The following is a 12,630-nucleotide window of genomic DNA, read 5'->3' on the forward strand; positions in this document are numbered from 1 at the left end:
AGCTGGGAGTCGCTTCCCCATACAGTGGCTATATGTATGGCGGTGAAAGTGTAGGCTGGAAGGCTTTGTAGCTTGTCACAGCAGTGCAGTGTAAAAGAGAGCCCAGGCTTGTGGGTCAGGAGACTCAGTGGTACCCCAGTTCCAGGTAGCACTCTGGGGGGAACCCATCACAACCCTTTCCCTCTCCTCCCCCAATTTAATATAATTAGGCTTTTTCTTAATATATGCCATAAAGATTGCATCTGAAATAAGAAACACCAGTGTGAGAAAATACGAGTAACAGGAAAGCTTACTTCTTTATGCCATCATTGCATGTGTAGCAAGCAGAGCATCAATTAAAAGCTACACCTATGGAGCTCTTTAGAACTCCAGTCAGTATGGCTTCTCTTTAGAGCAGTGGGTCCCAAACTGGGGTTCATGGACCCCTGGGGGTTCATGAAATGTTACAGGGGGTTCTCAGGAAAAAAAACCCTAACGGCAGACAGAGCTGTCCATAGGAACCCTGGGCAGCATGAGGCCAGCAGCCCAGAGCCTTGTGGACTTCCAAAAGCTAAGCAGATCAAAGCAAGCATATCTATCACACTGAGGGGATTTAAACTTCAAGATTCCTTATACGAAATAGAAAGGGAGGTGGATATTTTTTTTGCTGTTTTTAAAATTAAATAGGCTGCTAGTGTTGTTTTTAAATTATTATGAAGAACAAGTTTAAGCTTTGTTATAACATTCATTGTTTGCCTGGACTGCTCAAGACCTGAATGCTTGTGTAGGAGAAACTCTGAGTTGGCTTTCTAAATACCATCATACTGTTTCACATCTGATACTCCTTGGGGGGCAGGGATAGCTCAGTGGTTTGAGCATTGGCCTGCTAAACCCAGGGTTGTGAGTTCAATCCTTGAGGGGGCCACTTAGGGATCTGGGGCAAAATCTGTACTTAGTCCTGCTAGTGAAGGCAGGGGGCTGGACTCGATGACCTTCCAGTTCTAGGAGATGGGATAGCTCTGATGATGAAACATAAAAGGCAGAGGTGCCAGTATGGTAATGGGGGGGGGCTGACAAGGGTCACATGCCACCCCTGGTTTGGCTCCCTCCCCAGCAGCCCCCACAGAGCCCCCCCCCCACTTTTCCAGCAGTGCCCTCCCAGGCCATGTGGGGAGGGTGTCTGGGGGGGCTCATTGGGGTGGTACAGATGCAGGAGAGGTGGGGCTTGTCAGGGTGAGGGTTTGATGGACCTGCTTAACAGGGGAGCCCCAGCTGCTGCCAAGGGGATCCGCATGCTGGGCCCCCCTTCCCCTAATCCCTTCTCTTCCCCCTCCCATGCCCCATCCCCACCCCTCCATCTCCTCCCCAGGCTTGGGGGGCAGAGGGAAACTGCCCCCCAGCACGAGCCAGTGGAGTGGGCTGGGGCCAGGTTGCTCCACTTCCCGCCACCGGTGATTGCAGGGCGGGCCCGACCCCGCACTCACAGGGTGGTGGGAAGTGGAGTGACCTGACCGCAGCCCGCTCCACTCTGCTCCCCTGGCTCCCAGCCTTGTGACGGGGGTGGGGGGGGGAAACCGCCCCCCTCCAGCATTCACTGGGGGTACGGCTGGGAGCCAGCAGTGTGGAAGGGGCTGGGGCCAGGTCACTCCTCCACTTACTGCCGCCCGACCCTTGCTGTGGTCCTCAAGGGAAGGGCTGGAGTGGAGGCGGGGCAGGGGCGGAGGTAGCTTTCCTGGCCGGCTGAGCCGACCAGAGGGTTGGGCTGGCCGGAGCCCCTTCCAACTCTGGTCCCGGTGCTGTGGTAAACCCGGTACTGCTTGGAAGAGTGTTGCGGTTTTCATAATGTAATAAAAATACTGTAATGATAAATAATAATAAATAGTGTGTAATAAGCATGTCATAAAAACAAATTTTATATTTCCAAGATCACCGCTTTTATAATTTATGTTGAGGTAAGGGAGAAAATCCCTGGAAATATTCACTTTTAGGAAAGGGTTCACAAGACTTGACATTTTAGTGAAAGGGGGTCGCAGGTTGTTAAAGTTTGGGAACTACTGCTTTAGAGTTTCTTTCCCTGGAGAAGCTAGATCTCTTCTTGTCATTCTGCTAGCAAAGCCCAAACAAAAAGTGAAGATCTTGTAAAAGATTTCAAAACCAAACAGTCCCTCCTCAGGGCTTTTTCCTCCCAGGCATTCCTGCTTGGGTCCCAGACTTTCTCTAAAGAGCTAGCATTCAACACCAAAGAGTCTCTCCTATATTCTGGGAGAACTACTGTCCACTCCAGCCACATTCTCTCCTCTTCTGACCAAAAGGAGGTCATTTATATAATGTTCCCTTTCCCACCATGCTCTTCTGGGAAGGCCCAGGAATCCTAGGACTACATCCAGGGCCAGCTCTAGGATTTTTGCCGTCCCAAGAAAAAAATGTTTGGCCGCCCTCCCCTTTTTTTCGTGCCCCCCCAGCTTCCAGCCCTGCCCCAACTCCACCCCTTCTGAACCCCTTACCCAAATCCCCAGCCCCGCCTCCTCCCCCAAGGGTGCTGCATTTCCCCCCTGTAGGGGGGCAGGGGGGCTGCCCTCTGAGCCTGAGGGTAAAGGGCAGCTCGCTCAGCCTGAGTGGGCGGGGCCAGGCTAAGCTCGCTCCACCCCCCAGAAGGGGAGGGGTGGAACAGAAAGTATAAAGGGTGGGGTCCTTATCTCAGTCAGGGCAGCACCAGGGAAGGAGGCAGATGCAGACCGCGGGCTGCTCCCTTCAGACCCTGCTGCCACACCACCTGGAGGAAGGACTGGGGCTGCCAGAACTGCCCGCTGCTGAGTACCCAGAGGGACTGGAGGAGCCGGAGGAGGAGCTGGGGCTGCCAGCAGCTGAGGACTGGGAGGAGCTGGTGGAGCCTGAGCCCAAGGGGGAGCTGGAGCTGCTGACAGCGGACTACCCTGATGCACTGGCGGGACTAGAGGGATTCGGACGAGCAATTGGGTAGAAAGTAGCCCAGGGACAGAGCTGCACAGTGGTGAGTCTATGTAGCGGGAGGACCCCGCTGACCCAGTGGCAGGACCCTCGTTCGGCCGCTGTCAGGGCCTGGGCTGGAACGCAGTGGTGTAGGGTGGGCCTGCATTCCCCTACCCGGCCGACCCACGCCACGGACCTTTGCCGGCGCTCCCCTGCCTGAGGGGCGTGCCACGGACCTTTGCCGGCGCTCCCCTGCCTGAGAGGCGCGCTACAGTCATTGGCTGGCGTCCTTCCCGCCACTAATTCCCCAGTGGCAGAGGTGTGACCCAGGCCGGCCAGTGATGTTGTAGCTCCCCACCGCCCCCTAGTGGGCAGGTGGACCGACACCAATCACACCCCCCCATTGCTTCCTGCTCCCCCCTCCCACCCTAGCTCACCTCCGCTCTGCCTGCTCCCCCAGGTGCGCCACTGCTCTGCTTCTCCCCCCTTCCTCTCAGGTGAGGGACAATGGAGAAGTGGAGCAGCGGCATGTTCAGGGGAGCAGGCGGAGCGGAGGTGAGCTAGGGTGGGGGGGGGTGCAGGAAATAACCAGGGGGTAGAGGAACTGCTCCCCGCTCCAGCTCACCTCTGCCGCCTCCCCCAAGCGCACCACTGCTCAGCTTCTCCTCCTGCCTGGCAAGCCTGGGAGGGAGGGGGGAGAAGCGGAGCTGTGGTGGCATGCTCAGGGGAGCAGGTGGAGGCGAGCTGGGGCGGCAGGGGCACTTTCTCCATGCCATGGAGTCGGTGCCTATGATGGCCGGTGCCAGAATGCCGCCCCTAAAAATGTTCCACCCCAAGCACCTGCTTGTTTTGCTGGTGCCTAGAGCTGGCCCTGACTACATCTAGCCAGAGGGAAGCCTGCCCCATGCATACTTCACAATAGATCCCTAGACTGAGTTAGCAGTCTGGCATCTCTTCAGGTCAAACTGGCACCACAGCCAGGGCTAGCCCACTGAGGGCTCTAAGCAGGAATATTTCCCCCCTTTCCCCCATAATATTAAAACAGGGACGTTCTTACAATAAAAAGCAAATGGGGACATCCCTTGAGCTGCTAGGACCCTAAGCAATTGCTGCTTATGTCTAGCACTGGTTCTGTCTGGCGCCTCAGGACTTCCTTTGTCTCTGGGGCTGCCTCTTTTCTTTCCTCAAATCTGCGTTTATTGAAACAACCCTAGAACAGGTTAGAATGGTCCAGCAGCAGGGTACGAATTGGGCCAGGACAATTTTTTTATGGTTATAAAGAAAATGTTGAAAACATGAATTGAGAGTATACTGAGAGGCCTGCACTGATGCCTGTCTGCAGCTGCAGAAAGAATACATTGAGAGATAAGCTGGCCCAGTCATCTCTAAGGGGTAATAACGCAGAGGATCATTTAAATATGAACATAGTTGACTATGTCACTGTTACCAAATAGAGGATGGATCACACATCTGCACTATCTACTATGAATGATGCCTCATTTTGGCATCTGCAGTAGGCAACGTTTGGCTTATGGGCAGAGCTTGGAGTATTGCTGTAAGCCCATCCTATTCCATAAATATGGAAGTAGACATGTGCCAGTTCCCCTGGACAGCCATTGGGGGTTGTGGGATAAGAGCTCATGGATAGTTTGTTTGTGTCTGGTCCTCTGCTATCACAGGCAACCCAGTGACCCAGGAGGTCCCTTCCAGCTGCATGTTTTATGTTCCTCATTATTGTCCTTGTATTTTTGTATATATTCCAGGTACAGATAACAGCCAGGGAGCCATTGCCCTGCATCTATCAACCAGTGTGCCAATATGCTGCCAGAACCCCACTGGCTAGTACAATCTGAAGAACAAGTCCTATTGTATTGGCATTGCTTCAAGTTTAGAGAGGGCATTTGAAGATGTAATCTAAATAGTGACCTTTGGTCTCCTTGGCTCATAAAGGTGGAAGTTACAACATGTCCATTTATAATGTGTGTATTTTTTCAAAATGCTTTTCCCGCTTTTCAGAATAAATATTTGTGCAGGTGAAAGATCAGATACTGACTGTACTGGAACTTGAAATCCCGTTTGTTCACAGGTCAGGTACAAATTAGATAGCTAGAGCACAAACTGCCCCAGCACTGACCTCCGCTGTGATCCTTTGTAAGGAAATCTAGGTTAAGTAAACAAGGTTGTTGTCATATGTTAGAGGAGCTGTTCCATTTTCACAGCAACAAAAGCACTCCACTAGAATTTTTTAAAACTCCAGTTTCATCTCTATTAGCAACTCCTTTACATAACTACATGATAAAGTGGTGAAACTGTTCAGCTAGACAACTATTTTGGAACCCCTTTTTATAGGAGAAAGATCTTCCCATACAGGAAGAGTAAGATTGGATTCCTTCATTATTGCTTTTTAAGAATGGTGGAGGAGAATTATACAAGTAGCTTTAAAATAGTCTTAAATTGAATATTTTAAAACATTGTGTGTACTACTATAGTACTTTACATTTGCACCACTAGTCATCCTGAAAAACCAAACTCAACTAATTTGTACTGCTGTGTTAACGCTGAAAGTTGAAATGCAGGCACTAGTGGGACATGCTAACCAGTGCCAGCAGCATTGTGATGGTTAAGGGTAGGAAATGGAAAGTAATATCTACTTAAAACAGCAAGGGAAACTTAAGTAGGGGAGATTGCAGTTATCTGCGTTTGACTTTAACTATGCCACCCATATTCACCCCTCTTGGAAAAGTTCTGAGAGAACTGTGGGTAAGGTTATTTGGCCTGTGATGTACAGGAGGTCAGAATGGATGATCATGGTGGTCCCTTCTTGCCATAAAAATCTGAGGTCTTTCAGGACCATTAGAATTCATGTCCTCAGTTTTACAATCCATCTGAAAGGATGGCATCTCCATCAGCCCACTGCTAGTAGCATACTGGGACACTCTTTAGTTCTAGGTGCTCATAAGACACTGTAGGGTCCAGTTTGTGTGATATTCACCAACTGGTGTGTTCAGAGGCTAGCACCAGAGCTGCTTCCAGGAACACTTATATTCCTGAACTCACAGCAGGAATGGTGCATCTACCTGCTCATTCTGCCAATGAGAGGCAGGGAATACCTGTCTCCCTGCCCCACAAAAAGCCATTTGGATTGATGGGGCAGTGGCAGACTTGAAAAATACTGTATGACCCTCACCCTCCTGAATATCAAGGAGAAGCCAGTTTAAAGAGAGAGGTCTTTGCGGCCTGGAATGGAGGCAGACAGATGGGGGAAGTACTCATTAGTTGAATGGGCAGGCAATACAAACAATTTTTTCAGCAAGACATGCAATTCATTTCCCTCTATTTTCAAATTGTAGCACCTGAATCAGTGGTTCAAGAGACTTAAGAATCCTTTTTTGGTCAAATCAACTAACCAGAAAAATCTCACTCTGCTATTTTTCCCCAACCAAATGCAAGGTTCCTGGCTAATTAGTCATAGTTAATGGAAGGAAACAGAAGTAGTGCCAGATTCCACATAACAGCTGTACTGGGTCAAACCAAAGGTCCATCTAGCCCAGTATCCTGTCTACTGACAGTGGCCATGCCAGGTGCCCCTGAGGGAGTGAACCTAACAGGTAATGATCAAGTGATCTCTCTCCTGCCATACATCTCAACCCTCTGACAAACAGAGCCTAGGGACACCATTCCTTACCCATCCCGGCTAATAGCCATTAATGGACTTAACCTCCATGAATTTATCCAGTTCTCTTTTAAATGCCTGTAGGTGTACAGACTCACCCCTGCGGCACCCCCTACTGGTTACTCCAGGGAATCAGCTCGTTCAGCATCTGGAGCACCCTCTTCAGGCCAGTGATCCGCCTTGTTCCTACTTCTGGCCCCTGTGGCCCTCCCAGGACCCTAGTGCCCCCTGCTCTGGGTGCTGCCCCCTGGCAGTAACCCACAGGTCTGGGTCTCCCCCACCCGGGAACCCCCATCCACTAGCCCCACCTTGCCTCAGCAATAGGCCACTGCCAGTCACCAACTAGCCCCCGCTCCCTGGGGCAGACTGCAGTATAGGCCACTCATCACTGGCAAGGGGGATTTGGACCTGCTGCCTTGGCCTAGCCCTGGGCTGCCCACTGCAACCCCCAGTACCGCTTAGCCTACTACCAGGCCGCAGCCTGGGGCTATCCAGGCTGGAGTTCCCCAGCTCCTCAGCCTTTCCCCAGACCTGCTCTACTACAGGGATCCTGTCTAGCTCCCTGCAGCCAAGCCAAGCCAAGCCAAGCCCTTCCTTCTCTCTCTCTCTCTCAAGGCAGAGAGAGACTCTGGCCTGAGCTCCTGGCTCCCAGCCTTTATAGGGCCTGCTGAGGCGGTTTGGGGCATGGCCCCAGCTGCAGCCACTTCCCCTAATCAGCTCAGCCTTCACACTGCTTACTCCCTGGGCTCTTTCAGGCCCTTCCAGCCAGGAGCAGGCATCCACCCTGCTACAATGCTGTTAGTCATTTTGTTTTTTCACACTTGGCTTTGTTAGTGGTTATTAAAGATATGATCTGCATCAGATTTAGCCTAGGATTCATTTTTAAAACCAAATCAGGATTAGGATTTAGATTTGAGAGTGCCAACATCTCATGAATTTTACCTCACAATTTTGGCTCCAGATGGCAGAAGTCATGTGACATCGGTAAAGTCCCACTCTTTATATTTTAATCACCTTGATCCGCACACCCCTTTTCACAGATATTTGTAGTCTGTGCAGATGTGCTACAGAAGTATCATAAATCCCTAGTGGCAACAAACAGGCATCCTGAGAAACCCTATTTCTGCACTGAAACTGAGATAAATCAGTTCATTTGCTGTTTACGTCACATCCTCATCCCATCTCTTGTGGGAGAACACAGATCTAGTTTGAGTCCCAGTGACCAAGGACATCTTGATATCTTGCTTATGTTCTGTTTTCTTTAGTGAATGAAGAGGTAATTCTACACAGCCTATAGCTTTTATACTACATGCTGATGTGTTAAAGGAATTTCACCACACAGCTGTTGGCAGATTTTTAAAAATACAAGAGAGGCCTGTATTTTATTTGTTTTAGGTCTCCCTCTCACCTCTTTTTCACTAAGGTTAAGTTCCCAGATGACTGCACAGTCTTGAAGGCTGCAATTTGTTTAATCTAGTTTTAACCTTCCTTTTCCTGTTTTGCTGTTTACTTTTCAATCCATGCCAGTAACTACTGAGGCAATACTGTAGCTCCATTATCTCCATAGCAGGACCCTGGAAATGTATGTGTTGGCTTAGGTCTGTGTGCGCGTGATCAAATAAATACATACTTGACCAATAGATTCTTTGTACAATCAGTTTGAGGACAGAATTAATGAAGAACAGTCTATGAATCTTTTTTCCCCAGAAGTCAGAAATATTAAGGCCACTAGCTATACAGTTTCAAAGGCAGATAGAATGTCTTAAAAAGAGGAACAGTCAAATAGTTCACTCTGTATGCAAATGTTCTTTCTAAAAATATTTCTTAACTTACTCCTTGGCATAAGGAATGAGGGGGAAATATTTTAAATTATACTTCAGTTCTTATAACCAAAGTTCAGAGGCGTTAAGAAAATAAAGTCCACAGAGGGCAGATATTTTGATCTCTGCTTCGTTTTCCTCCTTATTCCTAATGATACCAGTAGTAAGGATTTTAACTAAACAATGAGCTTACAAACCCCATGTCTTTTCATCTGAAGATAATGGAAAGTCAAGACAAACTTTGCTAAATGCTTTCCTTACTCCTGCAGGTTTTCCTTGAACTGAGACACTCAAACAAGTTACTAGGCGTCTAAACAATGCCAGTGGTTTGGCTAATTACACCTCTTGCTAGGTAGGGTACAATCACAGTACCTATTCTAGGAATCCTCATTCTATCATGTACATTGGTACTCCAGGTAGAAAGGTAATATCCCAATAAAAATCACAGGCCAAATGCTCTCGACTCCACAAATAGAGGCGAGAAAAAAAAGCAGCAAAAAGAGGGCTGACTCCATGCTACAGCCCCTCTTTATTTCCCTCTTCCCTGGATCCTGTGGAAACCCCTAAGCAGTGGCTGCATAGTTGGGGAGGGAGTGGACCAAGGGCAGAGCTAAGGGAATGTCTCCTCTCCATAGCAATGTTCCTTCCAGCAACCTTAGGGCCAAAGGCAGACATAAACATGCATTCACAGCTTTAGGACACCCTCTCACACCTGAACACAGGAGTGCAGCGAACTTTACCTCTTTCACTTCCCAGGTGGACAGTTCCTTGGTCTGCAATGGCTTCTCAGCCTGCATGTTCTCCTGGCTGTCCCTGTGGCTTGGCCTCCACACAAATCGCATCAAAGTCTAAACCCCTTCTGGGGTGCACAAAAAAAAATCCCAAATGAAAGTACAAACCCTCCTTCCACTCCCTCTCAGGCTTCACTGTAGTACCCTTACTGCCTCTACTTCAGGGCTTCTCCTACAGGAGCCTAATTTGCTCTTGTAGCATTCTTCTTCTTTTGTATCCTGTTAAATCCTATCCCAGGGCTTTTCTGTGCCAGACAGCCCAGTCTTCCCTCCCACAAATAACTGACCTCAATCTACTTATAAGGTTTAGCTATGCCTCCTCTGGCCAGGAGACTCACCCCACAGGTGCAGAGCATGACTAGTTGGTGTCTTTCTCTTGCCTTGCAAGGGATGGGGGTAAAGCCCCATCACAGTAGAGAAACCAACATTATTGTAACCAACCTTTCTCTCTCTGCCCTGCTCCCATGCCTTCAAATTAAAAAGCTCTGTGATGCCTGGAGATGTAGGGAAATTACAACACTACACTCATCAAGAGAGTGAAATCTAAGCACTTGAGAGGGGAAGGTATTTTTAGTCAGACTGTTTAAAATTTGTTTGTTTGCTTGTTTGTTAAACTTAGTTAACTGCAGTGACTAATGGACCGTTTTAGAGAAGGATTTCTTTAAAGATTCTGCACCACTGACCCCTTTAACTAAAATACAAGATCTTGCACTACCCAGAAACTCAGATATCCAGGAGGTTCTCCAGCAAAACCAAGAAAGAACAGATTTGACCAGACTTTTAAACCTTTCGGGCCATCATAAAGAAGCCCCAAAATCTTTTGTATACCTTTTAAAAAAAGAGAGTTAATTCCTTTAATGACAGAATTAAGCAAGTTTCATTTTGGTGGAATTTGCAGACACAGATTTGCTCACCTCTGAATGATGTATCCTGCCCTGTTAACAAATAGAGAAGATAATCCTTTAGTTCAAGAGCAAGGAGCTTTTGTTTTTGGAGCAGGAAGAGCTGAATTCTTTTCCTTGCTGTAAACTTCTCAGTGACCAGGGGGTGCAGCATTCTGGCAGCCATGAAATCCTTACTGTGTTTCTAATGATAGATGACTATTATACACAATGATTTGGTGTTGCCTGCAGCACTCTCCTTCTGGGATGTAGACTCTAGCTGCAGAAGATGAAGATATATATTTGCAGAAAATCCAGTGGTACTAAGGTTATTTTACCCCCAACTTCTTGGGTCATGTGCCTGTTGACTCAGTTTCCACTTCTTGGCTCCCCAATGAATAACACACACACAGTTCAAGCAACATCCCCACTTGAGATCTGGCTTATTAGATGCACAGGTATAAGCAGTTGCTCCCCTGGGGTAGGAGGGACTTCACAAATTTGCCTGTCACTCATGCCCCTTCTGCCTTAATTCTTTTTTCTCTCTTTATGAAGCAGGGTCTCCCAGTTCGCTCTAGGCTGTGTATTCTGTTAGCCCTCTACTTGGCTCAAATACCATCTCATCCCCTGCTGCAGCATTCTCTGCAGCCTTCCTCCAAGGGTCTTCAGTGTAGTCCCATCTATGGAGAGCTCTACCCTAGGACTTATTCAATCCATGGTCTCTCCTTTTTACCTATCTCCCTAGTTCCTGTTGGATGGAGCATGTGGAGGTGCATGCTGAGCCAAGTCCCTTCTCTGACCCTGAGATTAGTGGAGACATTGCTCTATAGTTTTTACCACGATGTAACTAGGTGAGGGGGATGGGTTGCCCCACTTAGGATGCCACCTGATGTGCTGAGATACCACTGAGCCTGCCTGTTATGCCAGCCTGGGTACCCTTTTTACCTGTGGTGCTGAGCCAAGCTATTAAGCCTCCTCCAGCGCACAAAGAGGCAGGGCCACACCCAACTGCAGAATGAAACAGACACTGAGATCAGTTCTGGGAAGGCTCAGCTTAAGGGACTTGCCCCAGCATGCAGCTGTCTACCTCCCTTGGAGTGCAGACCCAAAGATACATTATGAAATCTGCCTCCTCCCTCAATGTGGAGGAAGGTATGCACAGTCCCTTCCCCCCCCTCCCCACGCCAGTTATTAATTGCACAACCTGGATTATATTATAAACAATAAATAACTTTAACTACAAAAGGTGGATTTTAAGTGAATATAAGAGAGAACAGACAGAACAAAGCAGATTACTAAGCAAATAAAGCCAAACACACAAACTAAGCTTGTTTCACTAAAGAAATTGATTACAAATAGTAATTTCTCACCCTAAATCTTGAATTTAGGCAGGATGCAGAATTTCCGTAGCTCTGAGTTCCAGTTATTTTTCTTACAGACTGGACCCCTGTCTCAGTCTGGACTCACCCCTGCCTTTCCCCTCAGGTTGGTTTCTTTGTCCCTTCAGGTACTTTCAACATTCTTTCTTGGGTAGGCAAAAGAGGACAGTCCAGTTTGTCTTCCTCCCCACCCTTAAATAAGATTTACATAAGTCAGGAATCATTTGTTTTCCAGTGGAAAAACCCTGCCATTCCAAAAGGGGAGAAGGGGTGCCAGGTGACTTGGACCCATGTCTCTGGATGGCTGTCCAAGCCATTGCTCATAGGCTCAGGACCGGCTTCAGGCACCAGCCCAGCAAGCAGGTGCTTGGGGTAGCCAATGGAAAGGGGCGGCACATCCAGCTCTTCGGCAGCAATTCGGCGGCGGGCCCCTTAGTCCCTCTCAGAGCGAAGGACCTGCTGCCGAATTGCCGCCGAAGACTGAAGCCGCGGCGGTAGAGCAGATCGCGATCATGGCTTTTTTTTCTTTCTTGCTTGGGGCGGCAAAAACCCTGGAGCCGGCCCTGCATAGGTTGTCTCGAGTGTCCACAGGAAGACTACGCTCTTTTACAGTCAATTGTCTTTGCTAATGGGCCATTAGCCCTGTCTGGCTTTTCCATTGTTGTACCTGAAGGGCTGGTTGGGGGTGACACCCAAGTAACACATTTGAAATACAGATACATAGTTAATATTCCTAACTTCAAATACAGAAATGATACAGGCAAACAAATTGGATAATCACATTCAGTAAATCATAATCTTTCCAATGATATCTCACATGAGCCATCTTGCATAAAGTATATCTCACTTATGTCAGATCCATATTATAAGCATATTTTCATAAAGAATCTAGAGTGAAATGTCACAGCAAGGTCAACCACAGGTAGGGGGTAGAGGGCTGGCTTCCACTAGGATTTTATAGTACTATAGCTAATGTATGTTAGTTATCTCACTGTGTTTACAAACAAACACCTTCTTCAGTAGTTAAAAACTCCTGTCCGCTGCCCCTACGTGAGTGGCAGGATGCCTTATATCTGATTTCCTATAGGTCACATGCTTACTTCTAGTCATGTGCCCGCTAAGACTACAGCTCCCAGCTTTAAAGCACTGGGGCCCATA

The sequence above is a fragment of the Trachemys scripta genome, chromosome 9 (assembly GCF_013100865.1).
Source record: "Trachemys scripta elegans isolate TJP31775 chromosome 9, CAS_Tse_1.0, whole genome shotgun sequence".
Taxonomy (NCBI): Eukaryota; Metazoa; Chordata; order Testudines; family Emydidae; genus Trachemys; species Trachemys scripta.